General features: G+C 44.7%; 1 protein-coding gene across 3 annotated transcripts in view; it reads left to right on the forward strand.

The window, feature by feature from the left end:
* LOC132394573 (discoidin domain-containing receptor 2-like) overlaps positions 1–12,824 on the forward strand; it is a 133,649-nt gene that overhangs the window by 40,501 nt on the left and 80,324 nt on the right. The window contains exon 1 of one of the 3 annotated variants that reach the window (XM_059970878.1): positions 7,653–7,671. The exons of the other annotated variants lie outside the window; for them this stretch is intronic. The gene's annotated coding sequence lies outside the window, so the exon portion shown is untranslated. Of the gene's footprint in view, positions 1–7,652; positions 7,672–12,824 lie in introns of those variants that run through there. 3 annotated transcript variants of the gene reach the window in all.

Consider the following 12,824-nt stretch of genomic DNA (forward strand, 5'->3'; position numbering starts at 1 on the left):
CACTGAATGTTTCAATGCTCCAAGTATATATGACAAATAATGTTAATCTAATGTTTATAATATGGGGGAAGAGGCAGGATAACAGGATGAATAGGAATCCTGACATTAAAGGTTAGTCCAGGAAGCCAGTGAAACATCAGCTGTCAGCAAGAGACTGCAGATTCTGGAATTTAGAACAACAAGCACTCTGCTGGAAGAATTCAACGGGTCAGGCAGCATCTGCGGGAGGAAAGTAACTGTCAAAGTTTTGGGTCAAAGCCCTGCACCCTTTCTGACACGGAGTGATGCAAGGCAGATATGGCAATGGAGGAGTTATAGTAATGTATTACAGTACCTACAATCACAGATCACAGTTCAATTTCCGCTACTGTCTGTAGGGCTTTTGTACATTCTCCCCATGACCAAATACTCTGGTTTCCTCCTGATGCACCTTCAATAACTCACTCTGAGACGTAAGGCGAGATATCGGCTTTTATTGACTGGAAGAAGGAACAAGCAGTGAGTGACCACCATACTACATCCTGGAGACTGAGAGGCCGGGCTCAGGCGTTGATCGCCTTTATACAGGGGTCTGTGGGAGGAGCCACAGGAGCAGTCAGCAGGGGGCGTGTCCAGACTGGCACACGTAGTTCACCACACCTCCCACATTCCAAATGTGAATGGTTATGGAGTTATGGACATGCCAGACACCTGAAGGCTGTCCTCACACATCCTGGGCTGTGTTGGTCGTTGATACAAACCACGCATTTCACTGTAGGTTTCAAAGTTTCGATGTACATGTGACAAATGGAGGCAGTGCAGAGGAGGTTTACCAGGTTGATTCCAGAGATGAAGAGGTTAACCTACAAAGAGAGATTGAGTTGCCTGGGACAATGTTGTCTGGAATTCAGAAGGATGAGAGGGGATCTTATAGAAACATACAAAATTTTGAAAGGGATAGAAAGGATAGAAGTAGGCAAGTTGTTTCCATTGGTAGATGAGACTAGAACTAGGGTATATTGCCTTAAGATTCAGGGGAGAAGATTTAGGATGGAGATGAGGAGAAACTGTTTTTCCCAGAGAGTGGTGAATCTGTGGAATTCTCTGCCCAGGGAAGCAGTTGAGGCTTCTTCACTAAATATACTTAAGATACAGTTTTTTACATATTAGGGGAATTAAGGGTTATGGGGAAAAGGCAGGTAGATGGAGCTGAGTTTACGGACAGATCAGACATGATCTTATTGAATGGTGGGGCAGGCTCGATGGGCTGGATGGCTGACTCCTGCTCCTACTTCTTGTGTACTTATTATGTTCTTAAATAAAGCTAATCTCCATAGGTTGTGTGTTGAGCTTGAATGGTGAAGCAGGAGCCAAGTAGTGTACTACTTTTTCCTTGGGGGCTGCCTGCTCAGAAATGTGGAGAAGTCGCTTCTCAGACTGATGTGAACCTTTGCAATTCTGTGTCCTGGAGGATGAGGTGTGTTGGGCATCAGCACAACAGGAATGAACGTGGAACAAGGTGCGAGTTTCAGCAGAGCCCTGAATTTATTGGACAGCAGAGCAGTCCTGAGGAGCAAACTTCTCTCTCGGCTCCTGAGTTTAGTGTTTCCGTTATGTAATCATATCTGTTCTGCTCCCCTGCCTGATTCCAAAGACATGGTGACTGACTTGCTGGGGTTTAACTCTCTCAACATCTCTCCCCCAGCTACATGTTATCTTTAATGCCAGGTAAGCTGCCCTAACATGTCCAAAGTCACTCATTCACAGCGATCCAAGTCGTCAAAAACACCAGATTTTGAAAAAACATTGGATGTGAATTATCAGGCTATTCAAAAAAATCTTCCTTGGAGCTTGCAGGGGAATCGGACAGGATGCGTGTTGTGATTTAACATGCTCCAGGTATGGGGGCTGTCAAAGTGAATACTGATTTTGTAAGGCAGTTAAATGCAAGTCTACACCTGTTCTTCAGGGAATATACATACTTTTCCCTCAAGGTTACAGGAGGGTGTGTGTGTGTGTGTGTGTGAGTGTGTGTGTGTGTGTGTGTGTGTGTGTGTGTGTGTGTGTGTGTTTGTGTGTGTGTGTGTGTGTGTGTGTGTGTGTGTTTGTGTGTGTGTGTGTGTGTGTGTGTGTGTGTGTGTGTGTGTGTGTGTGTGTGTGTGTGTACTTACTTTTTGGTAAGTAGGCAAGTTTGTGAGTGTGCATACGCTTGTGCCACCTTCTCCCAGCTACCATCAGGCAGGAAGCACAGAAGACTGAAGTCCCACACCAACAGGTTCACAACCAGCTCCTACCCTTCAGCCATTCAATTCTTGAACTTACAAGAGAGAATCTGCAGATGCTGCAAATCAAAGCAACACCCACAAAATGCTGGAGGAACTCTGCAGGTCAGGCAGCATCTATGGAAAAAAGTACAGTCAACGTTTCGGGCTGAAACCCTTTGGCGTGACTTGAACCAACCTGCACAACCCTAATCACTGCCTCAGCATAGCAACACTATGAACACTTTTAAGAATTGTGCACTAGATTTGACTTTTTAACATTCTAATTGTGTTCTTTCTTGTAAAAAAGGTGTATAATTGGTGTTTAATTTATGCTTTTATGTGATTGCTGCTTATCTGATTCAAAATGCCTATGATGCTACTGCAAGTAAGTTTTCCTATGCACCTGTGCACCTATGCATTTGTGAATATAACAATAAATTCAACTTTGATTTGACCAGGAAGATCAAAAGGAATTGTTTGGAATTCCAGAAACTGACCTCACTCACCACAACTCTGATCTGATTTCACCACCTCCACAAACAAGAGAAAGTCTGCTGATGCTAGAAATCTGAGCAACACACACAAAGTGCTGGAGGAACTCAGCAGGTTAGACAGCATCTATTCGAAAAGAAAATAGTTGACATTTCAAGCTGAAACCCTAATCAGGACTGGAGAAAAAAAGATAAGGAGTCAATGTTAGAAGCTGAGGGAGGGGAGAAAGAAACACAAAGTGATAGGTGAAATTTTGGGGGGGGATGAAGTTGATTGGTGAAAAAGATATGGAGAAGGGGAATCTAATAGGAGAGCACAGAAGGCCATGGAAGAAAGAAAATGGAAAGGAGCACCACAGGGAGATGATGGACAGGTAAGGAGATAAAGTAAGAGAGGGAAAAGGGGAGTGGGGATGGTGAAGGATTTGAGGGGGGGGGGATCATTACCGGTAGTTCAAGAAGTTGATGTTCATGCCATCAGGCTGGAGGCTATCCAGATGGAATATAAGGTGTTGCTCCTCCAACCTCAATGTGGCCTCATCGTGACAACAGAGGAGGCCATGGACTGACATGTTGGAATGGGAATGGGAAGTGGAGTTAAAATGGGTGGCCACTGGGGGATCCCACTTGTTCTGGAGGACGGGGAATAGATGCTCGGCAAAGCAGCCTCCCAATCTACGTTGGGTCTCACCGATATACAGGAGGCCACACCAGGAGCACCGGATACACTAGATGACCCCAGCAGACTCACAGGAGAAATGTCACTTCACCTGGAAGAACTGTTTAGGGCCCTGAATGGTAGTGAGGGAGGAGGTGTAGGGGCAGGTGTGGCACTTGTTCTACTTGCAAGGATAAGTGCCAGGAGGGAGATCAGTGGGGAAGGGAAAATGGACAAGAGAAACAGGTAGAGAGCGATCATTGTAGAAAGCAGTAAGTGGGGGTGAGGGAAAGATGTGCTATGTGGTGGGATCCCATGGGAGATGGCAGAATTTATGGAGAATTATGTGCGGGATGCAGAGGCTGGTGGGATGGTAGGAGAGAACAAGAGGAACCCTATCTCTGGTAGGGTGGTAGGGAAACGGGGTGAGGCCTACACTAGTGTCACTCCCCAACTCTTTCTACACTACAACGATGACTGCATTGGTGCTGCTTCCTGCACCCATGTGGAGCTCGCCAACTTCATACTTTGCCTCCAACATCCACCTTGCCCTCAAATTTACCAGGTCATTTCCAACATCTCCTTCCCATTTCTTGATCTCTGTCTTTATCTTTGGAGACAGCATATCTACTGATGTCCATTTTCAAATCCGCTGACTCTTGCAGCTACCTGGACTATACTTCCTCCAACCCTGTTACTTGCAAAACTGCCACCGTCTTCACCCAATTCCTCCGTCTCCACTGCATTTGCTCTCAGGAGGAGGTGTTTCATTCCAGAATGAAGGAGATGTTCTCCTTCTTCAAAAAAGCGGCTTCTCTTCCTCCACCATCGACACTGCCCTCAACTGCATCTCCTCCATTTCGCACACATCTACCCTCACCCCATCCTCCTACCCCACCTGGGATAGGGTTCCTTTTGTCGTCACCTATTACCCCACTATCCTCTGCATCCAGCACATAATTCATTGTAACTTTCACCATCTCCAACAGGATCCCACCATTAAACACATCTTTCCTTCCCCCTTCCCCCCATTTTCTGCTTTCTGCAGCAATTGCCCCCTATGCGCCTCCCTTGTCCATTCCCTCCCCACTGATCTCCCTCCTGGCACTTACCCTTGTAAGCAGAACAAGTGCTGCACCTGCCACTACACCACCTCCCTCACTACCTTTCAGGGCTCCAAATAGTCCTTCCAGGTGAGGTGACATTTCTCCTGTGAGTCTGCTGGGGTCATCCACTGTGTCCAGTGCTCCTGGTGTGGTCTCTTGTACATCAGTGAGACCCAACGTAGATGAGACCTCTTCGCTGAGCACCTACGCTCCATTCACCAGAAAGCAGGATCTCCCAGTGGCCACCCATTTTAATTCCACTTCCCATTCCCATTTGGACGTGTCAGTACATGGCCTCCTCTACTGTCGTGATGAAGCCACACTTAGGTTGGAGGAGCAACATCTTATATTCCGTCTGGTTAGCCTCCAACATGATGGCATGAACATCAATTTTTTGAACTTCTGCTAGCACCCCCACTTCACCATTCCCCACTCCCAATTTCCCTCTTTCACCTTATTTCCTTACCTGTAAATCACCTCCCTCTGGTGTTCCCTCTCCTATTCTTTCTTCCATTGCATTCTGTACTCTCCTGCTAGACCAGCCCTGTATCTCTATCGTCAATCAACTTGTCAGCTCGTTACTTCACCCCTCCTCCCCCTTCCCAATTTCACCTTGTGTTTCTTCCTCCCCTCCCCCACACCTTCTAACTCTGACTTTTTTTTGTCTAGTCTGAATGAAGTGCCTCAGCCTGAAATGTCAACTATATTCATTTCCATAGATGCTGCCTGGCCTGCTGAGTTCCTCCAGCATTTTGTCTGTGTGTTTCCACCACCTGCAGCCTTACTTTCAAAGATGTGTTTTCAGTAATTTTTTTATTTACATAAATTTGTCTTCTTTTGTACATTGTTCATTTGTCAGTCTCCTTTATGTATATTTTTTCATAAATTCTATTGTGTTGCTTTATTTTTCTGATAGAGGTGTATAAGATGATGTGAGGCTTTGATTGTGTGGATAGCCAGAGGCTGTTCCCCAGGGCTGAAATGGCTAACAGGAGAGGGCACAGGTTTCAGCTTGGAAGTAGGTGCAAGGTGGATGTCAGAGGGAAGTTTTTTCACACAGAAAGTGGTGGATGTGTGAACTTCACTGCTAGCGAAGGTGATAGACGCAGATACAATAGGGTCTTTTAAGAGCCTCTTAGATAGGTACATGGAGCTTAGAAAAATGAAGGGCTATGCAGTAGGGTAATTCTAGGCAGTTTCTAGAGTAGGTTACATGGTCAGCACAACATTGTGGGCTGAAGGGCCTGTAATGTTCTGTAGATTTCTATGTTCAATAAATGCATTAATGAAGTGAATCTCTATATAGAACATGCTAACACATACAGTATGTACTTTGATAATAAATTTACTTTAACTTGACCACATTGTCATTTTATCTGATCCAATGGACGTGTTATCCTTTGTAGCTTTGCTTATTGCCCCCTCAGAAGTCCCTCAGGGTGGGGTTCAATCTGCTCTCACTCTTGTGTAGCAGTCAGCGTTTGAACTGCAGAATCTTCCACAGAAGGGCAGATGGGGCAGGAGGTGCCCAACAGAGCAGGCAGGCGGTTGGATTGTGACATGGACCCACATCCTCCTCAGTTTACAGGGCCTCTCACAGAGAGATACAGCACAAAAACAGGCCCCATCCTCGTGTCAAAGTCAAGTTTGTCATTATGTCACACGTGTGCACAAGGGCAATGATAAACCTACATGCAGCAGCATCACATGCAAATTTTCAAGAAAGGCAGGAAGATGTCACTGACCGTGATGGGTCTCATCAGCAAGAACGATGAGTCAGCTTACAGAGAGGAGGTGCAGCGGCTAACGGACTGGTGCAGAGCCAACCACCTGTCTCTGAATGTGAACAAAACAAAAGAGATGGTTGTTGACTTCAGGAAGGCACGGAGCGACCACTCTCCGCTCTCCGCTCTCCACGGCTCCTCTGTTGAGATCGTTAAGAGCAACAAATTCCTTAGTGTTCACCTGGCTGAGGATCTCACCTGGCCCCTCAACACCAGCTCCATAGCCAAGAAAGCCCAGAAGCATCTCTACTTTCTGCGAAGGCTGAGAAAAGTCCATCTCCCACTCCCCATCCTCACCACATTCTACAGAGGATGTATCGAGAGCATCCTGAGCAGCTGCATCACTACCTGGTTCAGGAATTGCACCATCTCGGATCACAAGACACTGCAGCAGATAGTGAGGTCAGCTGAGAAGATCATCGGGGTCTCTCTTCCCACCATTACAGACATTTACACCACACGCTGCACGCACAAAGCTAACAGTATTGTGAAGGACCCCACACACCCCTCATACAAACTCTTTCCCCCCTGCCATGTGGCAAAAGGTACCAAAACATTCAGGCTCTCACGACCAGACTGTGCAACAGTTTTTTCCCCCAGGCCATCAGACTCCTCAATACTCAGAGTCTAGACTGACATCTACATCATTTATTATTATATTGTAATTTGTCCTCTACTGCGCCCCAATTGTCTTGTTTATTAATTATTGTACTGCCCTGCACTGTTTTGTGCACTTTATGTAATCTTGGGCAGGTCTGTAGTCTAGTGCAGTTTTTATGTTGTTTTATGTAGTTTAGTGTAGCCTTGTGCTGTCTCACATAGTCTAGTGTATTTTTGTGTTGTTTCATGTAGCACCAGGGTCCTGGAGGAACGTTGTTTCATTTTTACTGTGTACTGTACCTGCAGTTTATGGTCGAAATGACAATAAACTTGACTTGACTTGAAAGTCTAATGAAGTACTATTATCCTTGCTTCTGAACCAGCATCATTAAGACCACTTACCCCAACACTGAACAGATCCCACAAACTCAAAGTCGCTATAAAATTTGTATTATATTACACATTGGTTGCTTGTCTGTCTTTGTTTATGTATAGTTTTTCATAAACTCCATTGTATTTCTTTATTTTCCTGTAAATGTCCACAAGAAAATTAATCTCAGGGTAGTATATGGTGAAATAGGTAAATTGTATGTACTTTGATATTAAATTTACTTTGAGTTTTGAAGTCCATTGTAGTCCAAAGTGGTCAGAGTGTTGCTGTATTGAGGTAATGATTAGGTGACACATGCCATACGTAGCTTGATAATCAACTTACTTTGAACTTTAAACTGGTGGAAGGAGCGGAAGAGCTGGCGTTTAAACTGGCATCAGAACTAGGAGCACTCAGAGGTAAAACCAAATTAATGTGCAGAGAAATGGACTGGTTGTGTTGCGTGGGGAAAATAGAAGGGAAGGTCTTTCTTATTCTGAAAGGAGCTGAGAGACTAGATGACACAAGTAGTGGATGGTGCTGGTGGTGTGATAAAGTGTGTGTGTGTGTGTAGAGAAATTTTGTATGTGTGTGTATGTGAGAGAGAGATTATGTGTGTGGTGGGGTAGAGACTGTGTGTATGTGGGAGAGAGATTGTGTGTGGGAGGAGAGATTGTGGGTCTGTGTGTGTATGTGAGTGAGATAGATTGTGTGTGGGGGTATTTAAAGATTGAGTGTGTGGGGGGACAGATTGTGTGTATATGTGGGAGAGAGATTGTGTGTGTGTCTGTGTGTGCATGCACTTGTGTGTATGTGTGCATGTGAGTGAGACAGATTGTGTGTGTGTGGAAGAGAGATTGTGTTTTTGTGTTCGGGGCACAGAGAGAGAGAGATAGTGTGTGTGAGGGAGAGGTTTTGTATGTATGGATGAGAGAGAGGTTGTATATGTATGGATGAGAGAGAGGTTGTGTATGTGTGCCGAGGGAGGGGTGTGAGTGCATGGGGGAGAGAGATTGTGTTTTTGTGTTCGGGGGAGAGAGAGAGAGAGAGAGATAGTGTGTGTGTGTGAGAGGTTGTGTATGTGTGAATGAGAGAGAGGTTGTATATGTGTGCTGGGGGGGGGGTGCATTAATTTTTCTAATACAGTATTTTTTATATTTTGCACTGTACTGCTGCTACAAAACAATAAATTTCACAACCCATGTCAGTGGTGATCAACCTGATTCTGATTCTGGGGGGAAATGAAAGTTCAGACTTCCAGTTCTCTGAGGTTGAGCCCAGAAGACTGCCACGTTTCCAGTCAGAAGGTGAGGTGCTGCAGCATCTTACACAGAATAGTGTAACAGGCTCAGAGTCAGAGAGCGAGGCGTTCACTTCTGGGTGGGTGATAAGATATTGCAAGGGAATCTCCAATCTGCTTCTTGAAAAAAGTACTCAGAAGCTGAGTAACTGCCGTTGTCGAATTGAATGTTGAGTCTGGAAGGGTACGGTGTACCCAGGTAGAAGATAAGGTACTGCTCAATAAGCTTGCACAGTGCAGGAATCAGGAGACTGATAGATGAGAGTGGCAATGGATGGAGAAATAATGAGAAGAAAGTTTGATTAAATAGAATTATATAATAATAGAAATAGAAGCAAAGCAATGGTTAAAGACTCTGACTCCAGGTGTTCGGCAGGTTTGAGCAACGGGGAAACCTCCCCGAAACTCGTTGACAGGCAGACCTGAAAAATACATTAAGGCTCATTAAATTGCGCTCCGATACCCATCAGAAGCTGAGACAGATCCAGACCTGATTGTGGTATTTAGTCACGGAGTAAACATTGCAATCTTGACACAAAGCACTTGGATGGCTGTCAAAAGTCTCTGCCTTGTCAGGAGCTCACCTCTGTGAGAGGCTGCTCCTGCAGACTGACCCTTCCCAGGAAGTGTGCTCTCAATTCGATCATTCTTCGATCATAGCTGATTTATTTCCCTCTCTATCAGTCTCAGACTCTGGAATTCCCTGTCTGAACCTCTCCTTCTCCCCATCCTCATGAAGCTTCCTCTTGAAGTGAGCTTTTCAGTATTAGTATTGGTTTATTATTGTCACGTGTACTGAGATACAGTGAAAAGCTTGTCTTGCACACTGTTCATACTATCAAATCATTACACAGCGTATTGAGGTAAAACAATAACAATGTAGAACAGCTGCAGAGAGAGTGCAGTGCAGGAAAGTTCAGGTACATGTTGCCCATGTTTGACCCACATCCCTCTAAATCAGGGGTTTCCAACCCTTTTTATGCCATGGATCCCTACCATTAACCGAGCAGTCCGTGGATTCCAGTTTGGGAACCCCTGTTCTAAACATTTCCCATATGTGTATGGATCCAATTATCTTTTTTAAAAGTTATCAGGGTACTGGCCTCAATTACTTCCTCTGGCAGCTCACTGCATGTTCATCACCCTTCACGTGATGAAGTTGCCCCTCAGGGCCCTTTGAAATCTTTCATCTCCTTAAACCTATGACCTGTAGCTTTCACTCCCTTATCCCTTGGGAAAAGACTGTGTGCGTTCACCCATTTTACATGCCTCATGGTTTTACACATCCATAAGTTCACTCATCAATCTCCTACAACTTCTCCCAGGCCTTCAAGTACTGGCAACATTCTCATAAATCTTCAATACATTCTTTCCTGCTTAATGACTTATTATTATTAGTAACCAAACCTGACATAATACTCCTCACCAACATAATACTCCAACTTTTGTTCTTAGTGCCTTGTTGAATGGGGGCTCTCTCAATTTGCATTCACGTAGCAATCTAACATTCTAAGATGGGCTGTATTATTCGGAGCAAGTGATCTTGTACTTTATTGTTGACACTGATGGAAGGGCATTGTGCTAAATGCCATAGTCACCACCCTGTCCGCCTGTGACACGGCTTTCAGAAAATCACGTATTGGTACTCAAAGATCCCTCCTACCTCAATACATGAGAAGCATTTGATGGCACTGTGCCTGTCCTCGATGGATTTTGCAAGGATGAGGGGGTTCTCATTGAAACCTGCCAGATACCGAATGTGTCATGATCCCTTCTGGCACCTGGCTGTCTTACTCAGGAATTGGGCCTTTAACACCTCGTTTAGTTCCCAATCTATTCCCAGGTTCCAATAATTACCAACACCAGAGTAGTATAGGAGTCCTGTGACCACTACCAGAAGGTGCCAGTTTGTTGGTTGACTTGTGTATGAGTAACCTCCCTCCATGGTGTTTAGGATGATCAGTTCTAAGTCTAGCCTTGTTCCTAAATTATCTTCCAAGACTCTGGGTAAAACCCCCCTTGGAACCATTCCCACGCTCACTACGAAGGCAGTGTCTTCCTCCTCGGCCTCTGTGCCCATGTTCAGCGCTTGGGTCTGTTCCACCGCCATGTCCTTGCAACAGAATGGCCTGGATAGAGTGGATGTGGAGAGGATATTTCCATTATAAGGAGAGTCTAGGATCTGAGAACACACCCTCAGAATGAAGGGACATCTCTTTAAAACTGAGATGAGAAGGAATTTCTTTATTTGGAAGGCGGTGGGACTCATAACCACAGAATGCTGTGGAGGATATGTCATTGGGTTTGTTTCAGGCAGAGATTGATAGGTTCTTGATTGGTAAGAGTGTTAAGGGTTACAGTGAGAAAGTGGGCAAAGGGGATTGAATGGCAGAGCAGACTCAATAAGCTGCATAACCTTATTCCATTCAGTATTTTATGGTCTTAAGAGAGAATTTCTGTTACCTGAACTGCTGGAACTCATGTTGGGTAGCACTTTTAGTCTTCCCCTGAGTTTCATTGGATACAGGACTGTGAATTTGAAAAAAAACATCATATTAAAAATCTAAAACAAGAACAGAAAATGCTGGATACACTCAGTAGGTCAGGTAGCATCTATGGGGAGAGAGTAAAAGAGTTAATTTTTCAGGTCTGAAGAGTATCTCTAGTGAATAAAGAGGCTCGCCTGTTTTCTTTATAAACAGCCAATGCATTCCAGGCCAGATAAGAACAATTCAGGAAATCCGTCAGAGCAGAGAAAGATTAGAAAATGTGATTAGAGAGGTGGGGAGGGAGCTGTGAGAAAATTGCAAAGCATTCCTATCTCCGAGGCTGATGCAGGGGTCAGAGTCCAGTGGCATGGAGTGCAGAACAATTAGGGACCCTTTACTGCCACAGCCTTCCTCCACCTTCACTGCCAATGTGACGTTTGATCATCTTCCACCAGTTCACTGTTGAGGTCTTGGTTGAATCACTCATTGTCTAGAACCTCCCAAGTTGGCCTTACCGTCATGGCTGGCCCTATCAGTAGCTAAGGCCCAGATGTCTAAATTCCAGATGGTATCACTCTCAGGATCTCTGGAACTCAAAAGCCTCTCCACCATGACAGTGACAATCCTTGGAGAAGAAACAGATATTAAAAGCAAACATACAGCGAGAACCTTGTGGGATATTATTGGGTGTAGGTGAAGCTCCTCCTGTCTCTACATTACAGCATGCCTTGGAAACAAGTGGCATATAAAGAATACCTTTAAAGATACTCCAAACAAGGAGCAGGTTTGATGCTCAGAACAGTTTAACAGACTTTCAAGTTCAAGAGACGCAAGGTAATGTTGCAGCTCTATAAAACCCTGGTTAGACCGCAATTAGGGTATTGTGTTCAATTCTGGTTGACTCATTTTAGGAAGAATTTTGAAGCTTTAGAGAGGGTGCAGAGGACATTTACCCAGAGGCTGCCTGGATTAGAGAGCATATCTTATGAGCTCAGGCTTTTCTCCTTTTGAGGATGAGAGGTGACTAGATAGAGGTGTGAAAGATGATAAGAGACCTAGATCAAGTGGATAGCTAGGGCAGGAATGGCTAATATGAGGGCACATATTTTAAGATGATTGGAAGGAAGTGTAGGGACAATGTCAGAGGTAAGTTCTTTATGCAGAGAGCAGTGGGCGGTGGTAGATGCAGATACATCAGGGGCATTTAATAAACTCTAGATAGGAAAATGGAGGGCTATGTAAGAGGGAATGGTTAGTTTGATTTTAGAGTAAGTTAAAAGGTTGGCCAAAGGGCCTGTACTGTGTTATGTTCTAAGAGGTGTGTTTAAGGCATTTCTTTAAAGAGCAAGAGGGGAGAAAGTTGGTGAAGTAGGCAGGGTGGGCAAATTTGCAGCATCCACGGGAATGGAATTGCAGAGTCCTGCATTGGAGGTCAACATTGATTGGCCACAAAAATGTTTTGGAGTCAATTCTGATCGGGAAAGGAACTTGGTAATTGTTGGACTTTCTTTGAACGCATTCCAGTCGTGCTAAATCTATCTTCACACCTGCAAGCCTATAAAGCATCTTTGACCAGACAAAATTCCTTACTGGTAGTTCAGGTGTTGATAGGACACCTGAACTCAATGCCCAGTGCAGTCACAGCATTCTAATTGGGGAACTGATGAACAGAACCCACTGTGAGAGTCTATGCTTTCAGTAACGAAATTTCGCCAAACAGTAACTTGATCAACATTCTTAAACCCCTGTGTTCAGTCCTGACCTGTGTGGAGTTTGTCATACT

Source organism: Hypanus sabinus, chromosome 5 (assembly GCF_030144855.1).
Source record: "Hypanus sabinus isolate sHypSab1 chromosome 5, sHypSab1.hap1, whole genome shotgun sequence".
Taxonomy (NCBI): domain Eukaryota; kingdom Metazoa; phylum Chordata; class Chondrichthyes; order Myliobatiformes; family Dasyatidae; genus Hypanus; species Hypanus sabinus.